Raw genomic sequence first — 15724 nt, forward strand, 5'->3', positions numbered from 1 at the left:
GAAAACTATCATTGTATGTAATATGTAACTGGAAAATAATAAAATAAAATTTTAAAAAAATGTCAAGTTTCTAAACCAAGCAGATACAATTTTAGAAAGACTTTGGTCATTGGATGAAGACAATTGACAGAACACAGGGAACTTTAAATGGCTGGCTGTCTGAAGGATCAGCCACATCCCTAGCCAGAGATCAGTAAAGCAATTTGCCCAGCAAAAATCTAGCATTGGAAAAAGACCAATGAGTTCAAGACTTCAAAGAGCTGTATGGGGTGGCGCAGTGGATAAAACATTGGCCCTGGATTCAGGAGGACCTGAGTTCAAATTTGTTCTCAGACACTTGACACTTACTAGCTGTCTGACCCTGAACAAGTCACTTAACCCTCATTGCCCTCAAAAAAAAAAAGAAAGAAAGAAAAGAAAAAAGCTGTAAGACTAGGGGTATAAGTGACCTTGACTTAATCTTTCTTTCATTCCTTCTGTTGAGGGAGGGTACCACCACTATTCTCCCAGGTCCCCCATACCCCATTCTTACCCCCTTTCCCCATATCCAATATGTTGCCAAGGCCTGTGGATTTCTCCCTTGCAACATCTTTCCTATGGGCCCTCTTCTGTCTTCTAACACTGCCAAGACCAACAACCCTTCACGACTGCAATAACGCATTGCTTGGTCTACTCGCCACAAGTTTCCCCTCACTCCAGTCCATTCTCCATTCAACCACCAAAGTGATTTTCCTAAAGCTCCAATCTGACCCCTTCCTACTCCATAAACTCCAGTGGCTCCCTATCACTTTGGCACTTTGGCATTGAAAGTCCTTCATAACCTAGCTCCCCCACCCCCCTCCCTTTCCCATCTTCCTACACTTTTATAGCTCAGACCCCCACATAGTCTTTGATCCAGTAACTTGGCCTAATTATAATTTCTTGAATGAGACATCCCGTTTCCTTTCCTTGGGCATTTTCTCAGGCTGTCCCCCCAACCTGGAAAGTTCTCCATCCTCATTTCCACTTCCTGGATTCCCTGGCTTCCTTCAAGGCCCAGCTAAAATCCCACCTCCTGCAGAAAGGTTTTCCCAATGTCTCTTAATTCGAGTGCCTTCCCTTTGCTAATAGTTCCTATATATCCCACGTATAGTTTGTTATCTATCCCATTAAACTGTGAGCTCCTTGATGGCAGAGATGGTCTTTTGACTTCCTTTGTATACCTATTGCTTATCATAGTGCCTGGCACATAGTAGGTACTTGATAAATACTTAGTGACTGACTAACCTACATGTACTTTTCCATTTGTCAGTTCTATGAAGATCTGTATTTATTCTAGTCTCTGTGTCTATTTGTAGGAAAATTATGCTCACAAGTTGTTGTTTTTTTGAGGGGGTGAAGTTGTTTTATTGTTGCTTTTCCTACTCTGCCACTTAAGTAAATACCTTTACTTTAAATGTTAAAAGAAAAACATCAGGAGGCATTCATGAGCTATCATTCTAAGAATGCAAATCAAAAAGAGAAAATAATCAATGCTGGAGAAGCTGTGGAAAAATTGGAATACTAATGCATTATTGGTGAAATTGTGAACTGATCCAACCATTCTGGAGAGCAATTTGGAACTATGCCCAAAGGGCTTTGGGGCTATACATACCCTTTGACCTAGGAATACCACTACTAGGTCTGTATCCCAAAGAGATCATAAACAAGGGAAAAGGACTCATATATACAAAAAATATTTCTAGCAGCTCTCTTTGTGGGTGACAGAGAACTGGAAATCTAGGGGATGCCCATCAATTGGGGAATGGCTGAACAAGTTGTGGTATATGAATGTAATGGAATACTATTGTGCTATAAGAAATGATGAGTAAGCAGATTTCAGAAAAATCTGGAAAGACTTACATGAGGGGGCAGCTAGGTGGCACAGAGGATAAAGCACTGGCCTTGGATTCAGGAGGACCTGAGTTCAAATCTGGCCTCAGATACTTGACACTTACTAGCTGTGTGACCCTGGGCAAGTCACTTAATCCTCACTGCCCCAAAAAACAAAAACAAAAAATATATAAATAGATGCCACTTATTAAAAAATACTTAGGGGCCAGCTAGGTGGCACAGTGCATAGAGCACCGGCTCTGGAATCAGGAGAACCTGAGTTCAAATCTGGCCTCAGACACTTAACACTTAATAGCTGTGTGACCCTAGGCAAGTCACTTAACCCCAATTGCCTCACCAAAAAAAAAATACTTACATGAAGGGATAAAGTGAGCAGAACCAGGAAAACATTGTTCACAGTAACAGCAACATTGTGTGATGATCAACTCTGATAAACTTAGCTCTTCCCAGCAATACAATGATCCAAGATAATTCCCGAAGGACTCATGATGAAAAATCTTCTCCACATCCAGAAAAAAGACCTGTGGAATATGAATGCAGACTGAATCATACCATTTCGACTTCTTTTTGTTTTTGTTTTCTTTTTTGAGGTTTTTTTTCCCTTTTGTTCAGATTCTTTTTTCACATGACTAATGCAGAAATATGTTTGATGTGATTGTACATATGAAAGCTATATCTGATTGCTTTCTCTCTTGGGAATGAGGAAGGAAGGGAGGGAGGGAGAAAAATTTGAAGCTCAAAATCTTAAAAATAAATGTTGAAAACTATATTAAAAAAGAGTTCCAAACCATAGAACACCTTGAACCTGTGGTTGCCTTCATTTAAGGGGGTTCATTGTGCAAGTGCAATTTTGGGGCTTAGCCCAAAAGCATATTACATGGTTTGTCCTCAGTATAAGAATGTAGGCAAGAGCCCCAGACAACCGATGGATGTGATACTTCCCCCTCAGCAGGAGATGTTAAAATTACATCACTCAAGTTACACAGGAAAGAATCAGGAGTTTCCACCCTCTGTGGAAAGGAATGAGGAACTATCTTAGAGCAGCTACCAAAGATTTCCTTTTACCACCAAAGATCTGTCAACATCAGAAATGGATATGATTTCACACACAAGAATATTAAAGAAGATATGTTACCATCTTTTTTTTAACACTGAACCTTGAGGATATTGGGGACTTTCTATTTGCGTGGCTGCTGAGACCTCCTACATGTACATGTATTTCCCCCAATTATAATGTAAGCTACTAGAAAGCAAGGAATGTCTTGCTTCTCTATTTCTATTCCCAATTCAGCAGTGTTTTGCACATAGTCAATAAGTATGTCTTAAGCCACTATTATGATAAGCTAGGATATACCTTAAGTTCTAAGGATAGAAGGAAAGACAAAAACAGTCTCTGATCTTAATGAACTAACAAAATACATTGAAAAAAACTTCAGACCAATAAAATATATACAGGATAAATGTGTATTGTTGTGGTTTTTCCCTCCTTTCATTCATTCAGTTAGATGGATCTTTTAGATTGCTGAAAAAAGAACTAACAAAACCTGAGATGAATAGCACCCAGGCATGTGGTCTGGGTGAGCATTAACCTTAGGTACATTGCCTAGGAGATAAGAATTTAAAGGAGCACTTGCCTGAAGCCTAAAAAAAAAAAAAGTAGAATGCATATTCTCCAGCCAGTATCAAAAGAAGCTTGACGGAAATGGGAAAAAGTGGCTTTAGGACTGAATCATGGCTGCAGGGCCCAACTAAACAGTCATCAACATTGTCACCTGGGAAGCTGAAGTGTCTGAAAGCTAGATGGTGTAGCATTATGATCAATGGCCACCTGGCTTTTTCCAGTGACAGTGACAACTGAGGAAGCAAGAAGATGCCCAGAGAGCAATGATGCTTCTACAAACTAAGTGTGAATCTCTGAGAACTATGTCATATGTTCATATATTTAGAACTAGAATGGACTTCAGAAACTATCTAGTCCCATTAATCCCTCATCTTTGCAGACTGTATCCTTTCCCTACCCTCAGTCCTTGGATAAGTTGCTTTTTCGGGACTGAGGAAGAATTCTATGAGGGGAATTCTTTTTCACTGGTTTATGGAGGTTTGAGTTATGGAAATATGGGGGGTTTGATTAATTTTCTTGTTTGCATTTTTCTTGTTAACTACATTGTTTCACAATAGCATTAAATCCTTCACTATCTGATTTTCTGGTGATTTGTCTACTTTTCAAATAAAGTCTACACTGCATGGAGTCTTGAGATAAGGATAAATTTTCTTTCCTTCCCAGTGAATCTAGGCCCAACAAGGGGTTTCCCAGGATAGAATGGGAAAGCCCCATTATGCTTATATAATTTTTGTGTTGCTACCTCATGCAAAAGAAAAAAAAATGTTGATAAGGATCATAGATTTGAACTTGAAGGGCCTTTATATATCATCTATTCCAACCTTTTCATTTTACAGATGAGTAAACCAAGGTCCATATAGATTAAATGATTTGCCTGTGGTCAAACAATTACAAAGTGGAAGACAAAATTTAACTGGTTGTTTTCTGAAATATGAACTCAGAAGAGATTAAAAAGTGGTTGCTGTTAGTGTATCATGACCCCCTACTACTGCTATTGCTGCTGCTATTACTACTACTACTACTACTACTACTATCTTCTACTACTACTACTACTTCTACCAATGAACATTCATTTAGCACTTACTATGTGCTAGTCACTGTGCTAGGCACTTCAGAATTATCTCATTTAATCAAAGACAACATAGCTGTCTTCTTTCACCTTTTCCCCCACCATTTAGACCATCCAAGAATTTTCTTTCCTATTCAAATAAACGGTAGGATCCTATAACTATTTTATACAAATACAGTATAAGTCAGGGCTCTATCATCTCTGTCTCCCAGGACGTGGAAATCTCTGGAGAGGGCACCAGGGCCTAAGTGCATACTTAGCTTTATTAGATGGATGTACAGACTCTGCTTGCATCCTTTAATCCTCCAATCTCAACCTGAGGGAAACTCCAAACTTCTCAGGAATAGGACTTGGAAACAAGAACAAAACTACCAGAGAACCATGCCTAGACACATCAACAAACCCAAACTTCTGGAATATACAACTGGACACATCCACAAATCAGTAGTTTGCAACATGGTGTCTTCTGTATCAACCCTCTGATCTGGAAAATGACTTTGTAAAGATTTGATCCCTCAAACTGATTTGATTTGATTTCTCAGATCTGAGATAAAATGTGTTCGGCCTACATCAGCATGCCAAGTTCATTTTCTCCCCACTTTGAAGAAAGGTTCTGACCTTGTCCCTAAGAGCTGCAACTTGAAGATTGGATATACTTGTCTGCTCTTTCTTGGACATCTCCACTATGCCCATTTCCCCTCTAGAGTTGAACCCCTAAAACATTGGCAAGTTAAATGGCATGCTCTGAGCTAATAACACTCTCTGTCCCAAATAATGACAATTTTGGAGCATCTGCCTATACCAGGTTCCCTCTAGCTCCATGGACTTCTTCTTCACCTAGATCACTAATTAGGGAATCATTCCATATGTTCTGCCCAATATTCCAAATCTCACATCATACACTTTACTAGCTGTGTGATTCTGGACAAGTCACTTAGCCTCAATTGCCTTAAACATCTGGGGCCATCTCCTGTTGTCCTGATGCATATCTTTCTGCTGGAACCAGATGGCTCTGGAGGAGAGTGTGAGGTTGCTGACCTTGTACAGGCTTCCCTCACTTAAATCCAATTCACTGCATAACATCACCCTGACGTCATTATCTTCTCAAGAATGAAGGGACAAAGAACAACAACAACCCACAGAAGAAATCTCTCATGGAGACAAGACAATTTTCAAAGCCTTGAGGCATCCATTTTCAATGTGTTTCCACTGGTAAAGAATTCAAGCCTGCATTGTAAGTGTTTTATATCTACAATTTCAATTTTGTTTGTTTGGAAATAAGATCATTAAATATTTTGGGAAATCATTTTATAAAGAACTGAGTACTAAAGAGGGAGTAATTGAATTAATTTAGTTTTTTTATGTATCAACATAATTCAGTTAAGTCACTCAAAATGAATCTTCACATACAATGAGGTATGATTTGGGTAAGTATTTATTTTTGAAATTTTTTTTATAATTTTAATTCTTAAAATCTTTTAGGTAATAAAGGTTACATTGATTATGTAACCCATGTTACTCAAGGTACAGTGAGTTAAGAAACTAAACAGTTTTACAGAAATAGACTTCAGGACATCTATACCAGAGTATAGGAGATATAGATGCCTTGATAATGTGGGGACCAATTTTTAATAGGGGAGTGCTAGCTAAGCGGCTCGCCACAATATTGGGGCAAGGAAGGAAACCCGCAGCCTCCCTCAAAACAGAACAAGATTTATTTTAACAAGAACGAACTTAAAACACAAACACACACACACACACACACACACACAGGATCAGTAGGATCAAGGGAAAGGAAATAAAATTGGGAAAGGGAAATTATAATACCTGAAAAAATTCCACCGCCCACGAATCAGCTGAAAATACACAGCAGAATGTCTATCAAGTTCCAGCTTCCACCTAGAATGCCCAATTCTAGAAACACCCCACACAGTCCCAGCCAATGGGATGGCCGCTCTGACAGTCACATGACTGCCTTCACTAGGCTTCCAATCATTATAATTTTGCCAGGCCCATGTAGGTGTTGGCAAATGGTGATGACGTGAGGTGCCAGAGCCCTGGCAATGGCTACAACCAGTGGGTGGAGCACCATGCGGTCTGCGGAGCCCCAGGCCAGTGCGCGCTGAGGCATAAAAACCTCAAATAACAATTAATTCTTTACAATAATATACCATGGAAGAGCTAGATTATAGTACTTAGAAATTGCATTTAGAGAATACAACCCTTTCATGTTACAGATGATAAGACATTGCCTTAGAGAAGTTCAATAAATTATAAAAGTTCACAAGGATAGTAAGCAAAAGAGGCAGGATTTAAACCTCAGTCTTCTGACAACAAAGCAAGCAGATAATCTTTCCACTATGCCATGCTAACTCTCAAGTAATACTATTGTGTTGTAAAATAAAAATATGGTCACTGATGTCTTCAAATGTTCAGTTTTGCTGGACTGGTGGGGAAAAAGGTCAGACATGAGACATTTAAAGATTTAATGACTAGTGAAAAAATTAAAGCAGTGCATTCTTTATTCAAGAAGTTATTCGATAAATGGAAGAAAAGAAACAAAATGGAAAACAACTAGTATCAGAGTCATAGCAAAGTTGTTGCTGTCTTTTTCTCCAAAATGTTGTTGCTGCTGTTGTTTGAAATGACTTGCCCAGGGTCACATGGCAATTAAGTGTCTGAAGCTGCATTTTAATTCAGGTCTTCCTGATTCTAGGCTATGTCCACTGTACCATGTGGCTGCCCAAAATACTATGTCCTCTTTATATTTGTAGCAATAGTCAAAGAACCTGTGGAGAACAGGGTATTTAATGTGTGTTCCTGAGAAAGTGATACTGAAGAAGTCAAATCCCATAAAAATTAAGAGACCGTACAATGGAAAACACAGGTGAAAAGATTTGTTTTTTTAGAAAGTGCTTTTGCTTTGAGAGTAGAGGAAAAATGAGATGATTGGGAAAGCTTAGTTCCATAAAAGTCCTCAATATTTTCCCCTAAAATATATACTTGCTAGGAATCTAATGAACAACAAGAAGAAGAACAAAGAAAAACTGAAAACAAATGAGCAGTTTTGCAATTGTTGAAATAATTTAAATCACAGAAACAAAGAACTATTGGGAGTTTATATTACTATAAAAATTCAAAGCAATTCTAAATTTCACAAGCAGAATCTACCACGTACTTTATGTTATTGAACTTGAATTTATGTCAAATTTAGACCTTTCCATTATAAAAATGACAGTAATAAAAACATTTAGGAATAGCATGAGAGGTACTTTCTCTTGTAAAATAATGGAAGGGATGGGGCAGCCAGGCAGCGCAGTGAATAAAGCACTGGCCCTGTATTCAGGAGGACCGGAGTTCAAATCCAGCCTCAGACACTTGAGACTAACTAGCTATGTGACCCTGGGCAAGTCACTTAACCCTTATTGCCCCACAAAAACAAAACAAAACAAAACAAAACAAATAAATAATGGAAGGGAAACAGGAGAATATTTGAATCTATTAAAGTATGCAATTGTCCTATCTTTTAAAAGTTTTTTTATTTTTAAAGTATTTTATTATTTTCCATTTACATATAGGATAGTTTTCAACATTTGTTTTCATAGTATTTTTAGTTCCAAATTTTTTCTCCCATCCTCCCTATACCCCAAGACAGATATAGATCTGATATAGAGCACAAGGAAAAAACCTTTAAAAAGAAGGGAAAAAACCAGTTCAACAGGAGAAACAGTATGGTTCAATCTGCATTCATAATCCACAGTTCTATTTTCTGGATATTGAGAACATTTTCTATCATAAGTTCTTTAAAACTGTTTTGGATCATTGCACTGCTGAGCAGAGCCAAGTCTATCACCATTGTTTATCACACACAATGTTATTGTTACTGTGTACAATGTTCTCCTGGTTCTACTCCTCTCAGTCAGCATCAGTTCATGTAAGTCCTTCCAGGTTTCTCTGAACTCCTCCTGCTCATTGTTTCTTTTTTTTTTTTTTTGGTGATGCAATTGGGGTTAAGTGACTTGCCCAGGGTCACACAGCTAGTAATTATTAAGTGTCTGAGGCCGGATTTGAACTCGGGTCCTCCTGAATCCAGGGCCGGTGCTCTATCCACTGCGCCACCTAGCTGAACCCAAAGAAATAGAATTTCTCCAAATCTAGGGTACATGTGATACTATGTCCAGGATAAGCATACTGCTTTTGTCAATTTTTGTCACACAGCTAGTAAGTGTTAAGTGTCTGAGGCCAGATTTGAACTCAGGTACTCCTGACTCCAGGGCTGATGCTCTATCCACTGCACCACATAGCTGCCCCTATCCATATCTCAAAGGATTGAAATGTACTCAGCTTCTATTTATTTACTATTGCAAAAAGTGCTGTCATATTTTGCAATATAGGGTGTCTTTCTTTTTTGTCAAAAACCTCCTTCAAGTAGATGTCTAGGTGGGGCAGCTAGATGGCTCAGTGGCCCTGGATTCAGGAGGACTTGAGTTCAAATCCATCCTCAGACACTTATCACTCACTAGCTGTGTGACCCTGGGCAAGTCACTTAACCCCAAGTGCCTCACACACACACACACACACACACACACACACACACACACACACAAAGTAGATGTCTAGCAGTCTTCTCTCATTTTGCTTTGTTTTATTCTCAGGATAGACATATATTGAAAATTTATAAGAGACCCAGACTGAACATGCAGCAAAACATTCCAGGGTTTGTTTGACGGCTGATCATATTCCCTTGTAGGTCCTTCAACCTCTACATGCCATTTGGTTCATCGCTATATATTTAAGTTTATCATTCCAAGTTTTATAGCATTCCAGAAGTATGCTTATCCTGGACATAGTATCACATGTACCCTAGATTTGGAGAAATTCTATTTCTTTGGGTTCAGAGAAAAGATAATATCCCATAAACTATCCTCCCCACCCTCACCCCAGGGAAAGTCAGCCCAGGAAGAATAGCAGATATATTGTCAATGATGAAATTGTAAAGATACAAAGGGAGTAATTGCAATAAGGATGAAAACCTGGGATTTTTCTAAAGAAATTATTGTGGATGCACAGAGCACTCACTTGTTATATGTTAAAAAGAAATGTCCACAATAAGGAAACAAGGCCAAGTAAGAGAAAATGAATATAGGACTATAATAGGCACTTGCAAAAATGTCACGCATGCTAATGTTCACAATCAACTGAGAATAGGGAAGGAAGCTGGTAACAAAAAAGAGTAGTGTGTTTGTGTAACTATGTTGGGAAATTATTGTTCATCCCTTGTTCTCAAAGAAAACCAGAAATCAGGAGGGTGATGTCTTAACTTGCAAGTGAATTGAATTTAATTGAGGCAGAGTTGTGCAAAGTTATCAGCCTCACTTTCTCCTCCAGAGTCTCAGAGTCCAGTGTAAAGACATAGGTCAAGACAACTGGCAATGGCCCCCATTAGGAGAAAAATGAAGTTGAAGGACAGAAAGTATCTTAACTCACATAGACAAGACAATGATAATTGACAAAAAAAGGGAAGGGATTCCTGCTTGGTCAATTCCTATTCTATTTCTGTATTCTCTGCAAACAATGACCTTTGCATTGAAAATGACAGAAGAAAAATGACTAATAGGGAGTTGATACTTAAAATGCTTAAGGTAGATAGTAAGAAAGCATTTAGCTGTCTTTAATAAATACAAATCATCTGACCCAGGTGCAGTACTATCTTAGGTTCTCAAAATACTGACATACATGATAGCTGAGTCATTTTCAGTGATATTGGAAATATGGAAAATGTATTGAAAAACTGGAGAAAAATTGGACAAAAGTCTCAATTTTGAAAAAGAGGAGAGAACATAGTTTATAAACTAAAGACCACTTAGATTTTGATTCCTGGGAAACTTCTACAAAGTATAATTAAAGTAATTGTTGTTGAATGCCTAGAAGAGACAACTTGAATTCATCAAGTACATTTCAGACCAGATAGCCTCATTTCTTTTTTCCACAGGTTTACTAAACTAGCAGATGAGCAAAATGTTATAGATATAGTTTACAAAAAATTTAACGAAACTTTCAATAAGATGGAAAAGCATGGATTTCTTGATAATAAAATCAGATGGACTTAGAATGGTTGAGATGGGCACAAAGAACAGTTGTTAATTGTTTAAAGTGTCAACAATGAAGTGATATGTCGAAGGGTTCTGTATTTGGCCTTCTGCTGTTCAACACATTAAATAAATGGTTTGGATAAAAGCGTAGATTATATCCTTATGAAATTTTCAGATGACACAAAGGTTAGAGGAATAACTGATTCATCAAATGTTAGTTGATATACAAAAGATTCTTGACAGGTTAAAGCATTGAGCTGAATCTAATATAATAAATTCAGTAAGGATAGTCTTTCAATTGGTTACCAAAAAACCAACTAAACAAATACAAGAAGGGGAGCCATAGACATACAGCAAGTGTTCTGAAAATAATTTGTAAATTGTAGATGACTACAAGCTCAAAATGAATCAGTGGAATAATGTGGGAGCTAAAAAACCCTAAGGAAAAATTCGGCTGTGTTAGGAGAGGCATGACTCATAAAAGGGAGGTGATTTCACGGTCTTTTACCCTTATCATATTTGTCTCAAGTATTGTATTCAGTTTTGGGTGTTATAGTTTAAGAATATCAATAAGTAGTATATACAAATATTTAAATAATACAAAGACAACTAGTAGAGTTAAGGGCCTTGAATTTATGACATATGATGATCATTTGAAGGAATTAGGGAAGTTTAGTCTAAAGGGACATATTCTTCTTAATAAAAAAAATGATACCTCAATCATTCTTCACCCCACTCTATCTCTCTGTGTCTCTATCTCTGTGTGTCTCTCTCCCTTAGTTTCTTTATCTCTCTTTCCTCTCTCGATAAATATATAGATAGATAGAAAGATAGATAGATAGAGATATAGGTATATATTGTTAGGAGATGCAGGGCAAAGGGTACCCTTAATATTTTGTAGCCATTTCCTAGGGCAATTCAGTAAGTTGGGGGATAAGGGTACTCCCAGAACCCACACTAACTGAATTAGACTATATCTGTTGAAGGTAAACATTCATTTAATGTTAAGATAGGATTAATCTGTAGTGTGTTAAATCACATTTCCATCACTTTCTCTAGGTCTGAAAGCTGTAAAAAATTGAAGGTGAAAACAGATGGTGAAGCTGATACAGGATTGGAAAATAACATAGAAGACGATCAGGGGGAAGATGGAATCTAGGAATATTGTTGTTTGTTCTTCATGTTTGAAGAGGACCATGACATCAAGAGGTGATTTCATGACTTGTAGTGAACTGGATTAAAGTGAAGGAGGGCTATGCAAAGTCACCAGCCTCACTCTCTCTCCCAGAGCTATCTGAGTCCAGTGGCAAAATATATATCAGGATGACTGGACATGGCCCCAGATGTTTAAGACAATCAGGGTTAAGTGATTTGCCCAGGGTCACATAGATATTAAGTATCTGAGGCCAGATTTGAACTCAGGTCTTCCTCATTCCAGGGCTAGTGCCCTATCCACTACACCACCTAGTTACCCCTCTAGGTATATTAGTCAGTGTAAAAATGAGGAAATTGATCATGAAGTAGAGCTGGACATAAACTCCTGTGACCAGAAGGGGTATAAGGGCCAGATGAAATGTGAATAATCACACAATTTTAAGGCAAGATAAAAGTAAACAGCAGCAAACAGACCCTTCCTCAAACAAGAATGTCCTGTTGCTAAGTGGTGGGAGTGCATCATGAGGATAGAACATGAAATGTGACCAGTGTATGCCTTACAGTAACTTTTAAACAGTCTGACAAGTCACATAATTCAATTCAATGTACCAAACATTTAAGCATGCACTGTGCCAGACATTAGGTATACAAAGAAAACAAAGAAACTTATTTTTTTTTTTTGGTCATGTCACACCTTTACTCAAGAAAGTTCAATCACTCCTTATTTGTTCTAGGATCAAATACAAATCTTTGTTTGACATTTAAAACCTATCACAAGCTGGCTCCCTTACTCCCCTTCATGTATTCTATGTTCTAGCCAAATTGAACTACTTCCTCTTCCATGAACTCAACATTCCATCTCCCAGCTACATGCCTTTGCCTAGGCTGTCCTATTTTTCTTTTTTCTTTCTTTTTTTTTTTTTTTGTATATTTATTTATTTATTTATTTATTTATTTATTTTTCCATTACATGTAAAGATAGTTCTCAACTTTCTTATACAAGCTTTCCAATTTCAGATTTTTCTCCCTCCCTCCCTTCCCTCCCCCCACCTAGACAGCAGGTAATCTGATATATATATATATATATATATATATATATATATATATATATATATATATATATATATACGCATAATAACATTAATCCTATTTCTGCATTAGTCATGTTATAAGAGAAAAATCAGAGCAATGATGAAAAACCTCAAAATAGAAAAAACAAAAGCACCAAAAACAAAAGAAATAGTATGGTTCATTCAGTATCTATACTCCACAGTTCTTTTTTTTTTTCCTTGGATTTGGAGATCCTCTTCTATCATGAGTTCCCTGGAACTCTTCTGTACCATTGCATTGGTGAGAAGAATATAGTCCATTGTATTCATATACCACAACTTGTCCAGCCATTCCCCAATTGATGGGCATTCCCTCAACTTCCAATTCCTTGCCATCACATAAAGAGCAGCTATAAATATTTTTGTACATGTGGGTCCCTTTCCCCTTTCCATGATTTCTTTGGGAAAAAGACCCAAAAGTGGTATTGCTGGGTCAAAGGGTATGGACAGCTTTATCGCCCTTTGGGCATAATTCCACATTGCTCTCCAGAATGGTTGGATCAGTTCACAGATCCACCAACAATGCATTAGTGTTCAAATTTTCCCACAGCTTCTCCAACATTTATTATTTTCCTTTTATGTCATTTTAGCCAATCTGATAGGTGTCAGGTGGTACCTCAGAGTTGTTTTAATTTTCATCTCTCTAAACATTAGTGATTTAGAGCATTTTTTCATATGGGAATAGATAGCTTTGGTTTCTTCATCAGAAAACTGCCTGTTCATATCCTTTGACCATTTCTCAATTGGGAAATGACTTGGATTCTTATAAATTTGATTTATTTCCCTATATATTTTAGAGATGAGGCCTTTATCAGAAGTACTGGCCACAAAAATTATTTCCCAGCTTTCTGCCTCCCTTCTAATTTTGGATGCATTGCTTATGTTTGTACAATTCTTTTTTCATTTAATGTAATCAAAATCATCCATTTTGCATTTTATAATATACTCTATCTCTTGTTTGGTCAAAAACTGTTTTCCTTTCCAAAGATCTGATAGGTAGACTATTCCTTTCTCTCCTAATTTACCTATGGTATCACCTCTTATGTCTAAATCGTGTATCCATTTTGACCTTATTTTAGTATATGGTGTAAGATGTTGATCTATGCCTAATTTCTGATATACTATCTTCCAGTTTTCCCAGCAGTTTTTGTCAAATACTGAGTTCCTATCCCAGAAGCTGGAGTCTTTGGGTTTATCAAACACTACATTACTAGTGTCATTTAATACTGCATTTCCTGTGCCTAGCCTATTCCATTGATCTACCACTCTATTTGTAAGCCAGTACCAAATAGTTTTGATGACTGCCGCTTTATAGTAAAGCTCCAGGTTTGGTACTGCTAACCCACCTTCCTTTGAATTTTTTTTTCATTATTTCCCTGGATATTCTTGATTTTTTGTTTTTCCAGATGAATTTTGTTATTATTTTTTCTAGCTAGGTAGTCTGATTGGTATGGCACTGAATAAGTAAATTAATTTAGGCAGTATTGTCATTTATACTATATTAACTCTGCCTATCCATGAGCAATTGATATCTTTCCAATTATTTAGATCTGATTTGATTTGTGTGAAGAGTGTTTGGTAGTTGTGTTCATAGAGTTCCTGGGTTTGTCTTGGCAAGTAGACTCCCAAATATTTTATATTATCTACCGTTACTTTAAATGGAATTTCTCTTTCTATCTCTTGCTGCTGGACTTTGTTGGTCATGTATAGAAATGCTCATGATTTATGTGGATTTATTTTATATCCTGCTACTTTGCTAAAGTTGTTCATTGTTTCAAGTAATTTTTGAGTTGATTCTCTAGGATTCTTTAAGTATACCATCATATCATCTGCAAAGAGTGATAGTTTTGTTTCCTCCTTGCCTATTCTAATTCCTTTAATTCCTTTCTCTTCTCTGATTGCTAAAGCTAACATTTCTGGGACAATATTAAATAATAGGGGTGATAATGGACATCCCTGTTTCACCCCTGATCTTATTGGGAAGGCCTCTAATTTATCTCCATTACATATAATGCTTGCTGATGATTTTAGGTAGATACTGCTTATTATTTTAAGGAAAGCTCCACCTATTCCTAAACCCTCTAGTGTTTTTATTAGGAATGGGTGCTGTATTTTATCAAAAGCTTTCTCTGCATCTATTTAGATAATCATATGATTTTGGTTGGTTTTCTTATTGATGTGGTTGATTATGTTAATAGTTTTCCTAATGTTGTGAACCAGCCCTGCATTCCTGGTATAAATCCCACCTGGTCATAGTGTATTATCCTGGTGATCACTTGCTGTAATCTCCTTGCTAATATCTTATTTAAGATTTTAGCATCAATATTCATTAGGGAAATTGGTCTATAATTTTCTTTCTCTGTTTTTGCTTTGCCTGGTTTTGGTGTCATAAAACGAATTTGGTAGAACTCCTTCACCTATTTTTTCCAAATAATTTGTATAATATTGGAATTAATTGTTCTTTAAATGTTTGGTAAAATTCAACCATAAACCCATCTGGCCCTGGGGATTTTTTCTTAGGGAGTTCATTAATGGCTTGTTCAATTTCTTTTTCTAATATGGGTTTATTTAAGGATTTTATTTCCTCTTCAGTTAACCTAGGCAATTTGTATTTTTGCAAATATTCATCCATTTCATTTAGATTGTCAAATTTATTGGCATACAGCTGGGCAAAATAATTCCTAATTATTCATTTAATTTCCACTTCATTGGTGGTAACATCACCCTTTTCGTTTTTAATACTGGTGATTTGGTTTTCTTCTTTCTTTTTTTTAATCAAATTAACCAGTATTTTATCTATTTTATT

Source organism: Dromiciops gliroides, chromosome 1, assembly GCF_019393635.1.
Source record: "Dromiciops gliroides isolate mDroGli1 chromosome 1, mDroGli1.pri, whole genome shotgun sequence".
NCBI classification, from domain to species: Eukaryota; Metazoa; Chordata; class Mammalia; order Microbiotheria; family Microbiotheriidae; genus Dromiciops; species Dromiciops gliroides.